The sequence below is a fragment of the Mustela erminea genome, chromosome 9 (genome assembly GCF_009829155.1).
Source record: "Mustela erminea isolate mMusErm1 chromosome 9, mMusErm1.Pri, whole genome shotgun sequence".
NCBI lineage: Eukaryota > Metazoa > Chordata > Mammalia > Carnivora > Mustelidae > Mustela > Mustela erminea.
This window is the reverse complement of record NC_045622.1, coordinates 17972195-17993890: the sequence shown is the minus strand read 5'-3', so window position 1 is coordinate 17993890 and position 21696 is coordinate 17972195.

Genomic DNA, 21696 nt, shown 5'->3' with positions numbered 1-21696 from the left:
GTCCCCAAATTGATGAAAATATTGACACCCTAATATCTATCCCTGTGTGTTTTTGTTTGTTTATTTGTTTTTGTTTTTCTGTAAAACTCTTAACACTGAACTCCTCTTGGCTTCTATTCCCAAGACTCTTTGGTCAAAGAAATGCCACTGATACTGGGTGTATTTTTTTCTGCGCCGCCCATTAAAATCCAGATTGATAAAAGAAAGCCTGTCCCCAGTAACAAACAATACCCTTTAAATGCTGAAGAAATCCAAGGAATCAAATCTATCATGGAAGATTATTCATAAAGAATCAAGTGCCCCACGTAACACTCCAATCCTTCCCATCCATGAGCCACATGGAAGGGGGACTGATTTCTCAGGATCTTAGGGCAATTAATAATACCATATTGTGGGGCGCCTGGGTGGCTCAGTGGGTTAAGCCGCTGCCTTTGGCTCAGGTCATGATCTCAGGGTCCTGGGATCGAGTCCCGCATCGGGTTCTCTGCTCAGCAGGGAGCCTGCTTCCTTCTCTCTCTCTCTCTGCCTGCCTCTCAGTGTACTTGTAATTTCTCTCTGTCAAATAAATAAATAAAATCTTTAAAAAAAAATAATAATACCATATTGTGATACTCTGTTTCAGAAAATTAATCACTGAGCATAGGATTATCCATTTTGGGCTCTTATTATAAAGAAACTAAAAATATCTGGATCTTTTAGTATACTTAGTAAATAACATTCTGTGCCACATTGAGAAAGCATGTATTTATTTGTCCATTTACAAGACCACAATTGCTTGCTTCTTAGTTTTTTCTGGGAATTAAGGATTCTAAAGGTAAAAAATTCTAATTAATATATGTAAAAACAAAATGACTACAACTAATAAGGATGAAAAGAAATGATTATGAAAAGTTTACAAGGAAACAGGGTGTGTGTTTTTAGTAAAAGAAGATTTGAGGATTGGAAATGCATTTTGCTACAGGAAAATGAAAGCGATTTTGCTGTAATGCCCTATTTTGGAAATGCAAAGAACAAGGGACAAACTAAAATGAACCTAAGAAGTTGTAGAAAGTATAGGGAAAGACATTTTATGTTGCATGGTCGAAGCTGGCTAAGATTGAATCTATTTATTTATAGCTTTCAAAAAATGAAACTCAATAGGGTACTGATGCCTCATTAGAGTTTGGTTTTCTCTCTGTTAAAACAGCAAAATGTTCTGAGATTTTTGGTCTGTTCTTAACAAGAAATTTCTTTTTCACTTATGTAATCTGCCTGGGAAACAAACACCCCATGTTTTGTCTTCTGTTTTTGTCTTTATCACATCTTTAATTACTTACAAAAACTGAGACTTCTCTATTCAAAAAGAGCTAAGACTTCTGAAGCTACATAATCTTCTATATTTGTTCTTGAAATCTTTTTGTCACCTTGGTTAAGTAAATAATTAAGTATTGTTTCAAAATATTCTATGATCTTATTTAGTCAAGCGCCCAAGCGTTTTATATTTTTTGTAAACTTCCCCAAATCAAATTCTAAATGAAGTCTTTTTTTTTTTTTAAGATTTTATTTATTTATTTGACAGAGATTACAAGTAGGTGGAGAGGCAGGCAGAGAGAGAGGAGGAAGCAGGCTCCCCGCAAAGCAGAGAGCTCGATGTGGGGCTCCATCCCAGGACCCTGAGATCATGACCTGAGCTGAAGGCAGAGGCTTAACTGAGCCAGCCAGGCGCCCCTAAATGAAGTCTTTTTGATCTGGAAGAAACTTGGATTATTTTTCCAGAGGGTCCCTGGAACATTCCAAACGATTTAGGCTTATTTAATATGTTAAATTACATAGGGAACACTGTCAAATAAGTAATACTAAATCTTCTTGGATTTAGTATTTATATACTTTCTGTATTTACATAGGTGTATGTTAATATAAGTGTTCCAAAATTTATATGGATAAAAGGAGATGTACTTCAATTTTGCAAAAGCCTAATCAGATCCATAGAGAGGAATCCTACTTTGGTAGAACAGTCTTTCCACCATACACTTCTGGGAAATGAAGACGTTGAACATCACAGCCTTCAACCCAAAGACTTGGTTTATTGGAAAAGATACTTCTTCAAGGAATCGTAACAGCTATTGCTAACCAATCCTTGTGCCATTAAACTAGAAGGCATCCATTCGTGGATTTATGTTTCTCATTTTAAAAAGGCTCCAGGGTCACCTAGCTGGCTCCATGGGAAAAGCGTGCCACTCGTGATCTCAGGGTCATGAGTTCAAGCCCGAAGGTGGGTGTAGAGATTACTAAAAAATTAAAATAAACAATAAAAAAGGCTCCAAAGTCCAACAGGACTACTAAGCCAACTTAGACCTTAAACTGACAAAATCCTAGAAAAAGAAGCAACCATCTGAGTAGAAGGCTTCCCTGAGTCAGGACCATGCCAGTACAATAACTCTTTCATAACATCAAGCACCCAATGGAAACGCCTAGACTCACTGAGATTTTAGCACTATTGTTTCTTTGTTTAGAAATTCCTATGATTTTTCTGTTTTATACCCAGTAGGACTTCTTCACCGGTGGTAACTGAGTCTCAGTGGTTTCTGTATACCTAGTGGTGTCCTCTCCCTGCCTTGACATACATTATGTCATTATGTAGCTTTAAAATCCTATTTATGAAGCTTTAAAATCCTATTAGTTTTTCTCCCTGCTCTTTTCTCCTCCTGAACCTGGAAGGATAATGTTGTTGTTCTAATGTCCCAATCCTTAGCTTCATCTGGCCACCTAACTGATCGATGGATTAACCATTTCCCACTGGAAGTTGTGCAAAAAAATAATAACCTGATATTAGTGCCTATCTCTTATTTTTAAAATACTTAGTTTTAAAAACTTTACCGTAACTTTTGATAAGAGGTCTTTGGCTGTACCCTACCAAGTTTTTAGCCCCCCAAATCTCATTCATGCTTTCTTTTGGTACCCTACACTATCCACCTTTTCCTCCCATATAAACTCTGGAAGGGAAGTTTCTAGGCTCACTTGTACTTGCAGTGTGAGTACAGGGACCCCCCCCCCTTTCCTGAGAAGAACTCACCAGTCTGTAAAACCTTCTTATGCAACCCACTTCCCTTCACTACCCTTCCCCACGCTTGCCAACTTAGTGAAACTTCTGGGCACCCTTCCCAAACTGACCCCTGGTTTGAGCTGGCTTCCTCCTCATAGCCTGCTAATCTGCTAGTCAAACTATACTATCGACATGTCTGGTTTGCTCTGTGCACCTAGAGAATATATTTTTATATGTGGATATGATCACCAGTTTTGGGCTTATGAATGTCTTAATTGGAGAGGCTGGGCATCTGGGTGGCTCAGTCGGTTAAGTATCTGCCTTCAGCTCAGGTCCTGATCCCAGGGTTGTGGGATCGAGTCCTGCATTGGGCTCCTTGCTCAGCAGGGAGTTTGCTGCTGCTTCTCCCCCTCTCTCCTGTTTGTGCACGTGTTCTCTTTCTCTCATGCTCTCTCTCTCACACAGACTCCCTCAAATAGATAGATAGATAGATAGATAAATAAAATCTTTAAAAAAATAATTGGAGAGTCTTTAGTGGCCCATGTTTTGGGAGACACTTAACATCCCCCTTAATTTATTCTCAAAATGACTGTAGCTACTACTCCCAAATTTCACTTGAGAAGAAAAAGGGCCTTCATAGTAGATGATCGCCCTGATAAGGGCCCTTCTGAATATGAAGGGCCACAGGGGAGGTTGCCACCTTCCTGCTGGGTATTCTAGAGGACAGCTTAACTGATCCCTTCGAGTCGTAGGTTTCATGGCTTGGAGTGGGCACAGCAGGCTTAGAAGTTAGGATGAGAAATCTTACGGAACTGGTAACGGACTAGCTCACGCGACCACCAGAGCCACCAGAACGCAATAAGGATCTTCAGATTCCCTAGCTTGGGTAGGGCCTGGACAACAGGATTGCTGTAGATTATAGTTTGCTCTGTAGCTAATATGTCTTGCTGTACTTAGGTAAACACTTCAGGAGAGGTGTGAGTAGAAACCACCAACTTACCCAAACTAGCCAAATCCTTAAAAGGACATGTGAGTTTTACCTAAGAATGGATTGATTTTAGGTTTTCTTTTCTTTCTTTTTTTTATTTTTTAAGATTTTATTTATTTATTTGACAGACAAAGATCACAAGTAGGCAGAGAGGCAGGCAGAGAGGAGGAAGCAGGCTCTCTGCTGAGCAGAGAGCCTGTTGAGGGGCTCGATCCCAGGACCCTGAGATCATGACCTGAGCCGAAGGCAGCAGCTTAACCCACTGAGCCACCCGGCTGCCCCAAATTTTAGGTTTTCTGATATTCTTAGCTGGCTTCCTTCGGAGTATAAGAGCTTTCTTATGTTGAGTTTCACAAATTGCACTGTTGAATATTATTTTAATTTGTGCCCTCTGTGTTATTTTCCAGCTGCTTATTCTGTGTATTTTCTGTTGCTACTCAAAATGTCTAAGCAATGCTGGCTCAAAGACTAGAGGTCATTCATCAGATCTACACTTTGACTAAAAGAAATGAGAGCCTCACTGACATCTAGACCTTATATCCCCAAACCTCTTTGTTACCCAAATGTGGCCATTACATTCTCACTTAGCCTGCTTGTTGAACGTATCAAATGTCAACCAACTACAGAACTGCCCCTACTGGGGGGCGTGAAGGACCTAGAGCAGGTTGCCAACCATCCCAGTAATGAAATGGGTACATGATCATGAAATTGATCCCCCATGCTTTCCTGCCTGAAAGATCTTGATCAAAGGGGGAAATGTGAAAGAAGATTCCAAAGGGAAGCAAACATTGCTATGAAAGTTATTCAAAATGCGGTGGGAAGGATACTGAGGAAACAGGTTTTACACCCTTTCCTGCTTCAATTCTCAGCACTTTGGTCAATTACAGCTTGTCAATCAGTTCTCATGCCTCAGGGAATACAGCTTTAGACTAAAATAAGGAGACACCTGTTACTAAATAACCAGCCTTGTATTAGGTAGTCAGTTTAACTGCCAGCACCAATCATCATCTTCCCAATTTATGTAAACTTTGGTTTTGCCTTTATAAGCTTGCGTTACTCACTTGCAATTCTTTTTTTTAAATTAATTTATTTATTTTCAGAAAAACAGTATTCATTATTTTTTCACCACACCCAGTGCTCCATGCAGTCCGTGCCCTCTCTAATACCCACCACCTGGTACCCCAGCCTCCCACCCCCCCGCCACTTCAAACCCCTCAGATTGTTTTTCAGAGTCCATAGTCTCTCATGATTCACCTCCCCTTCCAATTTACCCCAACTCCCTTCTCCTTGCAATTCTAAGCATGCTTTGGTTGGCTGACTCTGTGTCTCCCAGATTGCAATCCCTAAATCTCCCCAAAACGAATTTCGTTGTTTTACGTCCCCATTGTCTTTTGGGTCAACAATGTCTTTTTTTTTTTAAGATTTTATTTATTTATTTGACAGACAGAGGTCACAGGTAGACAGAGAGGCAGGCACAGAGAGAGAAAGGGAAGCAGGCTCCCTGCTGAGCAGGACCCTGAGATCAAGACCTGAGCCAAAGGCAGAGGCTTTAACCCACTGAGCCACCCAGGCACCCCCAACAATCTCTTTCTAAAAATGAATTGTTACTGTTTAACATGAATCTTGGTGATACATTTTAGTTATTCAGGCAAAAACAGTTATAGGACTGATGGATTTAAAATGCATGGAAAGGCTCCTGGGTGGCTCAGTTGTTAAACATCTGCCTTCTGCTTGGGTCAGGATCCCAGTGTCCTGGGATCGAGCCCCGCAGTGGGGTCCCTACTCGGCAGGAAGCCTGCTTCTCCCTCTCCCACTCCCCCTGCTTGTGTACCCTCTCTCTCTGTTTCCGTATTAAATAATAAATAAAATCTTAAAAAAATAATAAAAAATAAAATGCATGGCAATTGATTCTGAGTCTTATATGAAACACATTTTTTAATGTCATCAGTATTTGGGGGTGGAGGTAGATTGGTAGGACACACTCAATGTTAAGGTTTGGAGAGATGTTTGCAAAATCGACCTTAATGGAAGTTTAGGAATATGAAGGCTCAATTATACACACTTATGGCTGTGAGTTACAGAACAATAAGAACTAAACCATCAAGATGGGGAAAATCGAGTACCTTGTGTAGGAGTGAATAGATACATAATTGATCTCATGAGTCAGTGGGGCTTAGTGCAGACAGCGCAGGCTGGGGAATCAGAAGTTTCAGGTTTAAGTTCCGACTCTTTTACCAGCTCAGTGTCCTTGCACAAATTATTTAATGTTTGTGTGTCATGAGTCTTCACCAATAAAACAGATTTTTCCCCTGCCTACCTCCGGAGTGGGAGATTACTTGTCCTACACAGAATAATGTATTTTCAAGCATTTTTTAAAAAAAGATTTCACTTATTTATCAGAGAGAGAGAGCACAAGGGGAGGCGAGCAGCAGGCAGAAGCAGACTCCCTGCTGAGCAAGGAGCCTGATAATGGACTTGATCCCAGGATGCTGGGGTCATGACCTGAGCAAAAGGCAGATGCTTAACTGACTGAGCCACTGAGCCGTCCCTAATTTTAAGCATCTGTAAACAACAGAACACTATTGAATAAAATCAGGCTTTATTTTTTATATTTTAAGTTACATGTTTGAAAAAGTGTCAGCCAGCACTCTTCTGAGCTGCTGCTGCTTCTTTTTTTTTTTTTTTTTTAAGGTGCTCAGGAAACTTAAATTCAAAAGGTTGAACATATAGAATTAGAAAATTAGATCTGTTCCAAAAAATCATGCTGTATCACGAAGTCCCATCAGTAGTATTGTGGCAAAGCACGGTGTATCACAACAGCCTTTTCTGTAAATGCATGTGGTTTCTCACATGTTTTTCTCTTTTCTTCTATAGCATTGATTCTTAAATTGTGGTCCCTGAGGTAATAGCATCACCTGGGAATTTGTTAGAAATGCAAATTCTTGGATCCAGGTTAACCATCTTAGACATTTTGGGAGTTTCTTTCTATGTTTTAACAAGCTCTTTAGGTAATTCGGCTCCATGATTCAATTTGAGAATAATTATTTTAGAGAAGTCTGAAATTACAGGATATGGGCCCCTAAACAAATGTAATCTTTAATGATCTCAAGTAAAAATTAATGTATTGACTACTCAATGCCAACCACTTTCTTTTTTGTTTGTTTTTTTAATTTTATTTTTTCAGTGTTCCAAGATTCATTGTTTATGTGCCACACCCAGTGCTCCGTGCAATCCGTGCCCTCCTTAATACTCACCACCAGGCTCACCCACCCTCCCACCCTCCCCTCCAAAACCCTCAGCTTGTTTCTCAGAATCCACAGTCTCTTACGGTTTGTCTCCCTCTCCAATTTCCCCCAACTCACTTCTCCTCTCCATCTCACAATGTCCTCTATGTTATTCCTTATGCTCCACAAGTAAGTGAAACCATATGATAATTGACTCTCTGGCTTGACTTATTTCATTCAGCATAATCTCCTCCAGTCCCGTCCATGTTGCTACAAAAGTTGGGTATTCATCCTTTCTGTTGGAGGCATAATACTCCATTGTATATATGGACCACATCTTTATCCATTTGTCTGCCAACCACTTTCAATTTGACGCTTTCTATTTAGTTTTCTGACATGAGGATTTTTACCCTCCTTTGGTAGATGAAGAAATTAAAGTTCAGAAATGCGAGCAATTCCAAATCCAGGGCTCTGTTCACTATCTTAAGATTTATAAAACACAAAGACTACCTAATTAACACAGGTCATGCCAATGTGGTTTAAAAAATATTTGTTGTTGTTGCTGTTTTCATTTGAAGCAAAATGTATGTACTGTTGTAAGTTTTGGAGTCTGTCACTATTATTGGGATTGGTTGAGGTTTTTTTGTTTTTGTTTTTTTGCCTTGACTACATCATAAGCTGACTGGCACATTTAATTAACAACACCTCTTCTGTGAAAGGCGCAAACACAAAGTTGACAGGACAATGCACTTGAATAATGGAAAGATGAATGGAAACTTGTATATGAATAAATCTATTTCTAAACTACACTCCACGCCCAGCATGGAGCCCAACATGGAGCTTGAACTCACCACCCTGAGATCAAGACCCTAGTTGAGATCAAGAGGTGCTTAACTACTGAGTCACCCAGGAGTACTGGGAAGCTCTGTTCTAAACAGTAGTTTCCTGATTGACAATAACAGTTTTCTGTAGGTCGAGGGTACCATCGTCAAACAAGCTTGAGAACACGTGCATTTAACAGTGTTTTTTTTTTTTTAAGATTTTATTTATTTATTTGAGAGAGATCACAAATAGGCAGAGAGGTGGGGATGTGGGGGTGGGGGTTGGAAGCAGGCTCCCCACTGAGCAGAGAGCCCAACATGGGGCCCTATCCCAGGACCCTGGGATCGTGACCCAAGCAGAGGCTTTAACCCACTGAGCCACCCAGGTGCCCCAACAGGTGGTTTTTTTAAATAAAGGCAGACAGTTATCCTAGGCTGTGTTGTCAAGCTCTGTCTGATAAGAGGTTATGGTAGGGAGTAGTGTTTCTCAAATATAAGTTCACTTTAAGGTTCGAGACTTTCTGTGGTTTTCTAACCTATAAGATAGATATCCCCAGAAATAAGTCTGCCTTTCCAATTCCACCTTTTGTTTGTTCCGATAGACACTGCAAAACGATTTTATGACACAGTTACCGCCATCAAGGCTGGTGAAGTGCTGGGCTGAGACCATCCCATTCATCCTACGGCGTTCTCAATGCTCCTGTTCTTCAGGTATGTAAATGAAGCATAGAGATGTTAATTAACTGGTTTGAGATTACACTGATGATGATCGCAGGCAGGGTTCGGCTTCAAATCCAGGGAGCCTGGACCTTAAGCATCTGTACCCATAATCACTATTCTGTGTTCCTGTTCAGAAGTGTGTGACCCCAAAGCCTGGGATGTCTGATAACTTATAAGAAAAGCAAATAACAACCAAAAAAAAAAAAGCAGTCTCTTTCTTTACTTCCTTCCTTCCTTTAAACAAAAAGGTCTTGAGATTTAAAACCATTTGATTCTTATTTAGTGTGTAAACCATATTTTAAAAGTGGCATGTAATTTTTGAATAGTTAATGCACTCATATGCATAGAATGGAGGTGTTTGGGGGCTCCTGGGTGGCTCAGCCGGTTAAGCATCTGCCTTAGGCTCATGTTATGGGACAGAGCCGTATGTCAGGCTCCGTGCTCAGCAGAGAGCCTGCTTCTCCCTCTCCGTCTGCCTGCTGCTCTGTCTACTTGCGCTCTCCGTCTCTCTGTCAAATAAATAAATAAATACAATCTTTAAAAAGAATTAAAGAAAGGTGTTCGGTGCAAAGTCTTTTGCCACCTCTGTCCCTCAGCCTTCCAGGTCCTCTTTCTGGAAGCAAACACTGTTATCAGTCTCTTGTGTATCATTTCTCAAAATATTTTAGTAAGTGCTTATATGTAAATGTTTATATACATGTCCTCCTCCTACCTTTTTAGACAAATAGTGGAAGATGACAAACATGTTTTGCACTGTGTGTGTTTAATTAACAAAATATCTTGAATACAACAACACCCAAAAGCTGTCCTCACTTTCTGATGGATGGTTAATATTCTATTGGATGCCTGGGTGGCTCGGTGGGTTAAAGCCTCTGCCTTCGGCTTGGGTCATGATCTCAGGGTACTGGGATTGAGCCCAGCATTGGGCTATCTGCTTGGCGGGGAGCCTGCTTCCTCCTCTCTCTCAGTCTGCTTCTTTGCCTACTTGTGATCTTTTTCTGCGTAAGGACCTATTTAGCAAGAGGCTTTCGTTAAAGTTAAACTGTCCCTGCTCCCCTGCCCCCAGGGGATTTACTTAAAAACAAGTCCTGGAAACCAGCTCCAGGTAACAAAGCCCAGATACAAGGGTGGGTCAGGCCCGTGGAGATATCCGATCAGAGGGGGGTTGCATACTGTTTCCCTAGCTACCAAGGAGTGTGGGCCCCGCCCTTTGGGAGGTTTTGGCGCCAATTCTAACCAAGGTGTGATAGGCTGGTTCAAATGTCTACTAGGGTAAATTGTAATTAAGTTGCTCACCTAGGACGACTGTGCAGCTTTCTCTGTGTGTTACAGTTTCACTGGCCACCTGTGCGTGGCCAGGCCCAACTGCATGGCCTTTGCCCTTAAAAGCTAGTCTGTGAAACAGAGGAGGGTCGCCCTCTCTTGTAAGAGGTGCGTCCCCGAACTTTCGGTCTGGTTCTTGATGCTTGGTGCTGAATAAAGCTTTGCTTGACCTTCGCTTTATATCAGTCTCGCTTCTTTAATCACGGACCCGTTATTGGGGCATAACACTCTGTGTGTCAAATAAATAGATCTTTAAAAAAAAATGCTCTATTGGATGCGTATATCATAATGTAACCCCTTCTCTCGCTGGACTGGTCATTTGCAATATTTCGCGATTTCAAGACTACTGTCATATGTGTTCGTATTTTGCACGATCAGAAGTGAGTATGTAGGATAAATTATGTTCTTCAGGAGTGTTTTTCAGTTTTGTTCATCAGTTATACACAGTTCTGGCTTCTTGGGTATTGGGGTTGTGCTCCCAAGTATTTTAGCTTTCTGTTGCTACTCCAGTGTAATTTCTAATGTCTGTATTTCTGGGTGCTGTTCTGACCTGCTTTTATTCACAACACTTCTTCTTCCCTTTTTTTTTTTTAAAAAGATTTATATATATATATATATGTATTTAAGAGAGAGCACAAGCCCAAGGGTTGGGGTGCAGAGGGACAGGGACAAGCAGACTCCCTGCATAGCAGGGAGCCGGATGTGGGGCTTCATCCCAGGACTCTAGGATCTTGACCCCAACCAAAGGCAGACGCTTAACTGACTGAGCCACCCAGGAACCTCTGCTCACCCTACTTCTAACACCAAACACGTGGGTTTTCCCCCCACCAACAGCCAGTTCTCTAATTCTCCAGACACAGCTGAGTGAATGACTTAAATCAGTCCTGATACGAACGGCCCAGAGTTAATGCAGACCCCAACCGTCTTCACTTCAGATGGCAATTCCAAGTCCCAGCCCTCTCCTACTTCTGGCTGACTAGCTCTAAATGGAGGTTTCCCTGTTACTTTCTCCTCAGGTTCACAGTTTGCTGGAACAGCTCACAGAACTCAGTGAAGAGAACTCACTTTCCATTACTGGCTTACGATAAAGGATGTTAGAAAGGATAGGCACATAGGGCAAGACCAAGATGAAGAGGTACATAGGACAAGGTTGGGGTGGGAAGTGTGGAACTTTTCATACCCTCTGGGGGAGCGTCTCCTTCCTAGCACTTTGATGCATTCTCCAGTCTGGAAGCTCTTTAAACCTCATTGTTTAGGGATTTCTATGGAGGTTCCGTTACATAGACACGATTGATGAAATCATTGGCCACTGGTGACTAACTCAAGCCCCCCCCCCCCCCCCCCCCCCCCCCCCCCCCCCCCCCCGGGTTGGGTCTGAAAGTTCCAAGCCTCTGATCACTTGGTTGTTTTCTCTGGCAAACAGCCCCCACCCTCAAGCTATCTAGGGGCCCAGCAAGAGTCCTTTGCACAAATTCAGGGTTGAGATAGGGTTGAGAGGGGCTTATTCTGAATAACAAAAGATGCTCCTCTCACCCATATCTCTTAGGAAACTCTAAAAGTTTTAGAAGCTCTTGTGTTAAGAACCCAGGCAAAATGTCCATTTCTTATTGTATCACAGTAGTACAGCTATTGATTTCTGTACTCCAATGATGTACCCATCTGTCTTTCTGAATTTTCTTTTTGTTTATTACAGTTTTTCAGTGGATTCTTTGGGGTTTTTCAGATTTATAGGATATAATTTGCAAAAAAAATGATTTATCGCTTCCTATCCAGTATTTATACATCTTACCTTTTTCTTTTTCTTCCCCGGAGTGTTTGCCAGAAACTCGAAAACAAAAGTCAACAAATGGTAGCCCATTTGCCAAATCCAGCCTGCCCTCTGTTTTTGTAGGTAAAGTTCTAGAGAATCACACCCATACTCATTTATTTACGTAATACCTGTGGTCTTTTTAGTAGAGCTGAGTAGTTCTGACAGAGACAATCTGGCCAGAAAAGGCTTAAATATCTACTATCTAGCCTTTTGTAGAAAAGATTTCCCCATCTCTAGGCTAGAACAATGTCAAATATTAAATCATAACTAATAGGGAGCATTCTTGTTTTGTTTCTGACTTTGATGGAATGCTTCTGGTGTCTCCCATTTAAGTGTGATACCATAATGGTTTTTATTTTTATATATTCATTTATTTAAAAGATTTTTATTTACGAGAGAGAGCATGGCAGGGGGAGGGCCAAAGGGAGAGGGGGAAGCAGGCTCCCTGCCCAGCAAGGAGCTTGATGCAGGACTTGATCCCTGGAGGCTGGGATCATGACCTGAGCTGAAGGCAGATACCCAACCGACTGAGGTTAAGACACCCAAGGGTCCCAGAGTAGACCTCAGTTTTAAGAGGCCTGAAGCAGATACTATTTGGGAGGCACTCTAAAAAAAAAAGAACAGAAAATGAGGAACATAAGTTTTGGGCCCAGGCTTTGGAAGGAGTCCTTCCAGAAGACTTAGTTGGTTAGCTTGTCAGAGGCCTAGCAATTAGACATTAGCATGAGCTGGGTTCAGAGGCAGGTCAGACAGCAGGTCACTCAGTGTCATGTGTGTGTGGAGAACCCAGGGGACCAAGCCAGAGCAGAGCCAGAAGCCCGGAACAGTCTGGGGGCAAGGACACGTGAAGCTGCCTCCAAGTCTGGAGTCCAGATGCTTCCATTGCAGGCCTCCTGCTCCCTCTACCACTGTAAGGGGGACACTTTGTTTTAGGTAAATGTGGGGTGGGAATGGGGAATAATTTCACCGGGCCAGACTCCTCAGTGGGAGAGGGAGAAGGAGAAGGTTTCTTGGGACTGTCTGATTGAAGCCATGTAGGGTCTCCATTGAATACCTCCCTGTGTTTCCTGGGCTTGCTCCAGGCTTCCCGAGGACTGACTTTGGCTCTTCCTGGTTACTTTCCTATTCTGGGCTTCCCTCATACCTGTCATTCCACATGCACAGGCCGCGCTCGCCGACATGGTTGGGACCTGTCCTATGAAGCAGAGGATTTTGAGCCCTACAATGCCTACCCCTGCAATATTCCATACAGTTACAACCTGATTAGGATCAGGTGAGAGGACATGTTCTAAAATACTATGTGAAGAGCCCCTCTTCTTAGGGCTTTGGGTTTCCCAGTCATTGAGATCAGAGATGTGATGGTTTAGCAATGTTCTGACAGTGACGTCAAGCTTAGAGACTTTGGGCACCACCAGTTGGCACCAGGACAGGAGCGTTGGGCGTTTATCATTACCTAGTCCAGAAAACATGCCAGGAATGGACTCCAACCCAGATGCGTGGAGGTGCAAGTGATTCTCCCATGACCTGGACAAAGTTTGTGCCTCGGATTTTAGCAGATAGTTCCAGGGACGCTCCCAAGTTCTCATTTTTGTTCAGGAAAGCCAAAGGCAGTTTCCCAGAGATGACAGAGAACAGATAAGGATGAGGGTGTGGAGGACCGTGCGGTGGCCACGGTGGCCATGGCCAGGCTGGCCGTCCAGCTGGCCAACCACCTGTCAGGTTATTGTCCAGGAACTTTCCCCTGGGTTGGTTTTAGGAATGGATGCGTCTGGCTTTGACTTGTTTTTACACACTGTTGGTGTCATAATGATCCCAAGTAGAACCCCAAGTAGAATCTTCCAGGCACTTTGAAGTTACCAAAAGCTCAGACATACATCGGCCCACGTGACTATTGCTGCACTCGGTAAGGTAGTTGGAACAGGCCCCTTCTATTCAAGGAATATACTCTGTGGCTAAGTGTTGGTCTGAGAAAGAAGCAACCATATGTCAGGCCCTGCACCAGGACCTTAGGGTACCTTGTGCTCTTTAATCCTTCTTGATAACTCCACGAGGGGGGAATTTGATCGGACCTTGACAGTTGAGAAACTAAAATTGTAGAGAGATTAAGGAAGCCAAATAAAGTCACACAGCTGTCTCAAGCAAGTGGTAGATCAGTGGTTGGAATGGAGGTCAGTCTTCTGTCTCAAAGTCCTGTGTTATTTCCACCTTCCTCTTAAAAAAAAAAAAAAAAGGAACCCTGTCTTACCTCCAATTGTTTCCAAATGGAAGCATATGTTTGGGTTGGTTGTTGAGTCTGAAATAAATAGCTTCTTTTAGACTGTTGAGACAGCCAAATGCTTTCAATATGCTCCCAAGGCCAGTGATTGGGTCTGAATAGAAGCCAGATGTCCTGGATTCCAGAACTATTTCCTTGTTGTATGCTTCCCCTAACCCCCAAACCCCCATTAAATGGAGGAAGGGAAGGTGAGCCCAGACTGATTTTTGCTTTTCACATATTTCTCTTTAGAAGGAGGAGGGGAGGGAGCAGCCGAGGTTACCGTTGGGCCAGAGCAGGCTGTGGGCTTGGGATGGGAGGTGGCCTGGAAGAAAAATGGCCAGGAAGACTGTGCGATCGCTTATTCCAGGCCCGTCGAACCCCTCTGTCGCCTGACCTTTCTGTATTCCTTCACAGTTGACAGCCCAGACTGGGCTTCCCGCTAGGAGGAAGTCCCCTGCAGTTAGTCTGGTGATTGCTAAAACAGAACCATCATAACACTTGTCAGCTCGGCTTCCTCTGCGCACTTTGGCAGACTTTTTTTTTCCCCCCCCCAGTTTCTTGTTTTATTACTGTTTGTCAGACTAGGGAGCCTTTGAAGTTCTTTACAGATCTGACTTTTATCAGAGCATGGAGGAGTTGGGGGGTGGCGAGTGGGGTGGAGGCAGCCATCAAAATATTCTATTCTGCACCCAGCAAGCTCACCCCCCTCTGTCTTTGTCTGAAAAGGTTTTTGACATGGTGTTTCTATACGTGGCCTGCCTTCCAGATGAGAGAGTGACATCTATTGTCGTAATATAGGGAGGAAATTATGATTACTTAATGATAGGATGTCACCGCTTGTCACTTCTTTATTTTCCTTTTAAATACTTGCTGTCACAGCAACACACAATTGGCCTTCCATCCCGGGGCTGGGTGGGACCTCGTGTGGTATAAGGGGGTGCAAGGATTAGTTATTGGTAAAGTGGGAGAATCAGAGTGAACAGGGACCTATTTCTGTGTGCCTGGTCTGGCTCCCTGCCCTTCCTCTGTGGATGGGAAGCAGAGGCTTGCCTCTGGTCCGCTGTCCTGAAAACACCGCGGGCAGCTTCAACATGCCCAGGGCACCCTTAGTCCCCCAGATCCGCACGATCTTTCCTTGTCTGCTTTACACATAGAATCCGGAGGCCATTGTTCATGGAAACAGTGAGCAAAGGGTAGACGGGCTGAATGTCTCCTGGCTGCCCTGAGCTTGTGCATTCTCTGATGGCAAGCATTATTTCAGTCCTGTTTTGTCACCTGGTGTTGATGCCCATTTGTTCAAACCACAAAGTGCAAAGCCCTCCTTGCTTCCTGCACTGTCTCCCCCAGTTTGGCCCAGATCAACCTGAACCCCACTTCCCAACCACCTTCCCAACCTTTGCGCCGGCCATGTACCTTGCTCTGTTCCCTGAAAAATTAATTTTCGTCCTGGAATGTTGCAAGCATAGGAAACAGCCAGAAGACCGTAGACACTTGTGTGTCCACCAGCTAGGGGTAAATGTAAAAAACATGATGTTGAGTGTAGAAACACATAACAGGGGAATATTATTTATGAAAGCTTGTAAAGCCCCCAAAGCATGTTCTGTCTCCACCTGGCAAGTATCCACTCGTCTTTATGACCCTGTTGACATACCGCCCCCGCTCTCGAGTCCCGGGCTCCCTTGCTCTGTAGAATCGCTGTTCCTTCTCCGTGACTTCCAGCCACTCATTCATCCACATCCCCAGCGGATGTTCGTCCTGCCTGAATGATGGTTTCCTGTTTGACATTGGTCTCCTGCACGAAGCCATGAGCTCCTGAAGACAGCGACTCGGTTGCATTCTTCTTGTTTGTATGAATGGGACCTACGCTCAGAAGTTCAATGAGACTAAAAGACCATTACGAGACACAGGACCATGATCTAACTGTGGGCACCATCGAGAACCATCTAAAGTGGGGTCCCTAATGTTAATAGCAAAAGCTGTCTTTTATGGTAGACAAAATGCTTTCTGCTTCATGAGATCAGCTTCGTTATAATTCTTCCAGGCACATAGTGCATTTCTGGTTGAAGAAAGATGAAACTATGCCTCCGAGAGGTTGAGTGACTTGTTTGTTGTCACACAGCTTGTAGGTGACGGGGCTGGCTCTTCTCTGTGGCATCTTGGAATTGGAGTAACTCCACACATCCGTCCCTCCTTTTCTTCCTCCTCTGGTGCTCTCTCTTTCCCTTCAGTCATTTGTTTGTGTGACAGATACTAATGATGCCTCCTCTCTGTGTGCTGTGTTGGTCTCTGGGAATAAACTAATCAGCAAAACTAGACCTGGTTGTGGCAGCCCCAAGGGTACAGCCATTTGGAGAACTTGAGATGCTCCCAAACAAGATCCAGCATTCAGGCTTGTAAGTGTTCCGTAACTCCTTGCAAGACTGTGTTACGCTGGAATGGGGATAGGAAGATAAAATGCTTCCTGGTGCTTTGACAGAGTTCTGAGCACTTTGAGATTTTTCTGAAGCTAATTGGGAAGGGGGGGGATTTAATTCACTTTGTTTAGCTCTGAAGAGCTCTCCCCTCTGTAGTGAATTGCTTAATGGTGGAGGCTTTGATGCTGGCAGGTACTTTTAGTGGAATATGACTTCTGTTGCCCTCTCTTATAACCTGCACTGTTGTGTGGGCTGAAACCAATTAGACCTAAATTAATTAGCAAGAAAATGATGGGCCCACTTGCTGAGCCATTCACAATACCATGTGAAGAAAGAGGAACAGTGTTTGAAGGTTGCTGTGTGTTTCTGCTCCATCCTAATGATTGAAGTATTTCCAAATATGGAAGTAAATTCGAGCCATTTCTTGATTAAGCGGTCCACTTCTTTTAACCCATGAAAGTCCTTTATTCAAAGTCAAATTAGGAAACTAAAGAATTCCTATGGGTCCTAGGACCTTTGACGAGCTTTGGGACGAATTTAGAAGATATGTGGAGTCATTATATAATTAGACTTCCCAAGACCCAAAGCAGATGAGGAAATTGATGGCAGAAAATTGTATGAGGATCAATATCCCAAAGCATTGTGTGTTACAGGTAAGGCGGCTTTCTTCTGAAGGACAAGCTCGGTTCTCCCTGCTCATCATTTCTTTACAGTCTCCTTTGCTGAAACCTCTTCCACTGCTTACTCCTTAAATGAGAGTAGCCCCAGGGCTCTGATTTCAGTGAATGGTCCCATGCAACTATAAGCCCTTCTTCCTGATGGTAACTTCCACCTCTGCACTATTTCAAAGGCCAACTGCTATCCAGATGCCCTCCTCAACTCCAACTGCCCATATTTCCTCTACTGGATCTCCCACTAGTACCTTAAACACTTAGCTCTAGAATCTAACCTCTTCTTATTTCTACAGACCAGCCAACTGGTCACCCAAGCTAGAAACCTAGGAGTCATCCCGACCCTTTCTTCTCTCTTATTTCCCCCATCCAGGATACTGGATAGCTCTGTTCATTTTACATCTTTTTTTGAAAAAAAAAAAAATTTATGAGAAAGAGAGAGAGAGAGGGAGGGAGGGAGAATGAGTGGGGGAGGGGCAGAGGGAGAGGGAAAACAAGAGAATCCCAAGCAGATTCCAAGCTGAGTGTGGAGCCCAACGTGGGGCTCGATCCTATGACTCTAAGATCATGACCTGAGCTAAAACCGAGAGTTGGATGTTTAACCAACCACTCAGGTCCCCTGTTTATTTTACATCTTAAGTATTCTCAATTCCATTTTGTACCTTTCTTTCTAAACCCTTGTTTAGACCAAGTCCTTGCCCCTCTGCCCCCTGGCTTACTTTTCTGGACACCCTTGATGGCTCCAAGTCCTAAACTATCTCCTAAACATAAGTTTTTCCTAGGCATTTGCTGCCAGGCAAAAAGCAAATGACTGCCAATGGCAGCCAATGACTTTACTCATTTCATTTTCATGCTGAAGACTCTGGAATATGTTTCCAGCTGCAAACTGTCCCCTGAGTTCCTTGGCTACACATCCAGTGATAGGCCAGGCACCTCCACACTGAATTCCACAGGCATGTCAAACAGCATGTCTATAAGCAAGTTCATCATCTCTACCTCCCTCTCCAAACCTGCTCTCTTCCTATAGCGTCCCTATCCATTCACTTACACTAATAAGCAATCTGAGTGATGCCATCCAGGACTCCCGGCTTGGCTCTCTCCTTCTTGCTTTTAGACCCTTAGCCTTGTTTCCAAAGTTAGTTGGCTCCAAATTTTAAAACCACCAGTGTGTCCAACTCCTCATCATCCCCATTGCTGCCACGTCAGTAAAGACGCCACCATCTCTTCCCTGAATTACTGCAAATATTCTTTTTTGGTGATCTTGCATATTACTCTGTGTTTTTCTATTCTAATCCACCTTCTTCATGGCCAGATTGATTTTTTTTTTTTTTTTTTTTTTTTGAGTGCTGAGTGGCCAGTACCACTCTAAAACTTTGAAATATTCATGGTTGTGCAGCTCTGAGGATAATACCCAACTCATTACTTTGTCTTTGTAAGGCCTTTCACCATCTGGCTTTCTTCTCCCCCTGCCCTTTTTTTTTAAATAGTAGGGGAAGAGAAGGGAAGGGAGAGGGAGAATCCTAAGCAGGCTCCACACCCAATGCAGAGCCCTACTCAGAGCCCTACTCAGAGCCCCATTTCACAACCTTGAGATCATGACCTGAGAAGAAATCAAGATTCCAAAGTTTAACCAACTGAGCCACAGGTGCCCCCATGATCTGGCCTTCTAATAGAATCCAGGTTCATCCTTTTCTACTTCACTAGTGGAATGCCATGCTCTTCGGCTATATAGAACTTAGTATTTTTCCAAATGTGCAGTGTTTCTGCTTGTGTCTGGTTGTAAGAACTGTCAAAGCCTGTTTACTCTTCAGACCTTAGCTTAGATGGTCCTTCTTGGACATCAGGAAAACTGATGTAATTACATGTAATGTAAATGCTGGCTTTCTCATTAGACTAGAAACTTCTTGAAGGATGGGACTGTGTCTTCTTTGTTATTGTGCATCTAGATATAGGTTTGCTCTCTACGGACAGAGAAGAAAGATGATCCACTGATGGTTGATGATTTTGAATTTGAATGTTATTCTCCTCTTAGCCTCAACTTTTTCTAGCCTGTCTTCCACACTGCTCCAGAATGCTCATTCTAAAATGTATTTCTGATCAGGCTGCTATCCTGAAATCCTTCAGTGGTTCTCTACTGCTACTGGAGAGAATATGAGTTATGCTTTTTTGCCATGGCCCCCCATTGTTTTTATTACCCATGATGTATTAGTGCCACTTTTGGGAGAATTACAATAATTTCCCCTCGATCTCAGATTCTGGGACTAGAGTGAGGTTGACTTTATCCTAGCCTTCAGGGTAGAACGTGTGATCCAGGCCTAAGACAGTTGTAACAAATCATTCTCTTGTACACAGTGACTGGTTTGGGAATGAGCATATTAGTCAAAATGGCAATGAGAGTTTTGCTAGGATTTTTGAGAAACTGACTCTTCCCAGGTTATGGGAGCCCAGACCAAAACAGTGGAAAGTATAGCCCAGCTTGAAGAGAGCCTGAGTCCTGGTTATTTGATCCTTGAGCCCAGTGGTAACTGAAGACAGCCTTTCCCTGTGATTGTAGCTTGCATAAGCCAATACATCCCTCACTTGTTTAAACCAGGTGGGTCAAGACTGTTCATTACTCAAGTACTCATTGAGTTCTTGCATGTTCTAAACGCTATTGTCGAGGTTAGGGATACAGCAGTGAACAAGGCAGGCAAAGTCTCTATTTTCAAGGGGGTATCATAAGAGACCTCACTTATTCCTTGCAAAAGAATGCCACAGCTACTTCTATAATCTGTCTTATGCCTCCCTCCAGCTAAGCTAAATTTAGTCTTGTCCATCTGATGGAATATGATTCCATCAGATGGAATCTGAATTTCCATGTTCCTTATCACAGTAGGCCTCCATCTCTGGATTCATTCTATTCTCATTCTATTCTCTAAACACTCTTACCGTTTTACTTCTTGGCAACTCCATCCTCCTCCCCATCAAGACTTCTGATCTTTCATCTCCTTTTTACCGTCTTCCTCACACACCTATTACCATCCTGTTTCTACATTTCCCCTTGAGACTGACTTAGATGCTTAGGAGAGAACTCCAGCCTCAACCCCCTTGCCGTGTTCCTTTCTCCCTTCCCTGCCCTCAAAAACCCCAGTGCTGTGTCAGCCTGACTGCCCACCATCTATGGCCCTGTATCAGCTTTGCCGAGTGTGACTGGGGGAGGAGGGCAACGCTGGTTGCTGGAGCTGTTCTGCTTACTTCCAGGGTGGCCCGGAAGTGCTGGGACATGAAAGCCCTCCCTCTGCACCAGGACTTCAGAATTACTCAAGTAGTGACCTATGAGAGTAGGCGGATAGACACCCAGTCCCCTTGGTCCCCCGGGTGGGAAATCCCTGACGGGTGTATCAGGCAGACTGACAAGGGTTCCTGATGGAATTACACACCAGTGGCTCTGGTAGTAACTGGTTTAAACCCTCATGGGTATCTTCCTTCTCCACTCCCTGACTCCCAAATAAATTCCTTGCATTTCAGACCCACTTTTGTGGAACTCAAAAGTGGCGAATGAGCTGTACCAGGTTCCTGCCTTCGTGGCTCTTACATTCTGTAGAGCGTTACAGACCATGGAGACAAATAAACACTGTATTTTCACCTAGAATTTATGTGGTGGATAAAGGAAACCAGTATCATAGAAAGTCATGGTAGAGCAGGGAGGCAGGCATGGTGAGGGTGGGCTACATAAATGGGGTATTCAGGGCCGACGGGGTGGGTGAGTCTCTGTTGTTTTTCCACCTGTTGCTTCCTCTTGCCTGCATGGTCATGCCGTGCCGGTTCATTCTTCTTGATGTTGCTGCATTCTCTAGGCTCTGTAGATACTCATCTCCTGTGGTTTTCCTTCTGGCCTTTGTGGTGATTATACCCCAAACTTCTCTATGAACTTCTCTCCATCTATCTCAAATCCTACATGTCAGATTTTTTCCAGAGGCCCTTCCTGTTCCTCTTTTACCCCCCTTTGATGGCTTCAGCCAACACCTCTTGGTGATGATTCTCACATTTATGTATACTGTAGACCTTTTCCCTGAATTCCAAGTCCAGATGTCCAATATTTATTCCATATCTCTTCCTAGATGTTTCACAGACACCTTAAACTGAAAATATCCAAACCCAACTGAATCTTTTCTCTCCTCAAACTGGTCTTCATCTTAAATTCCTTAAAAAATTCTGTCGGGGAATGGCATCAGCCAGAAGTCTCATTGCTTGTTGACTCTTGACCCTGAATCTCCATTTCCATGACGGACCAATGTTCAGACATCATTCAGACCCCTTTCCTGGATTACTACAATACCCCTGAACATACCTCTGTACCCCATCCATCCATCCTCTAGGTGGTAGCCCAAATAACAGTTCTAAAATTCGAATTTGCTTGTGTCCCTCTTGTGCTTTATAATCATCATGGGCTCAGGTGCCTGGGCG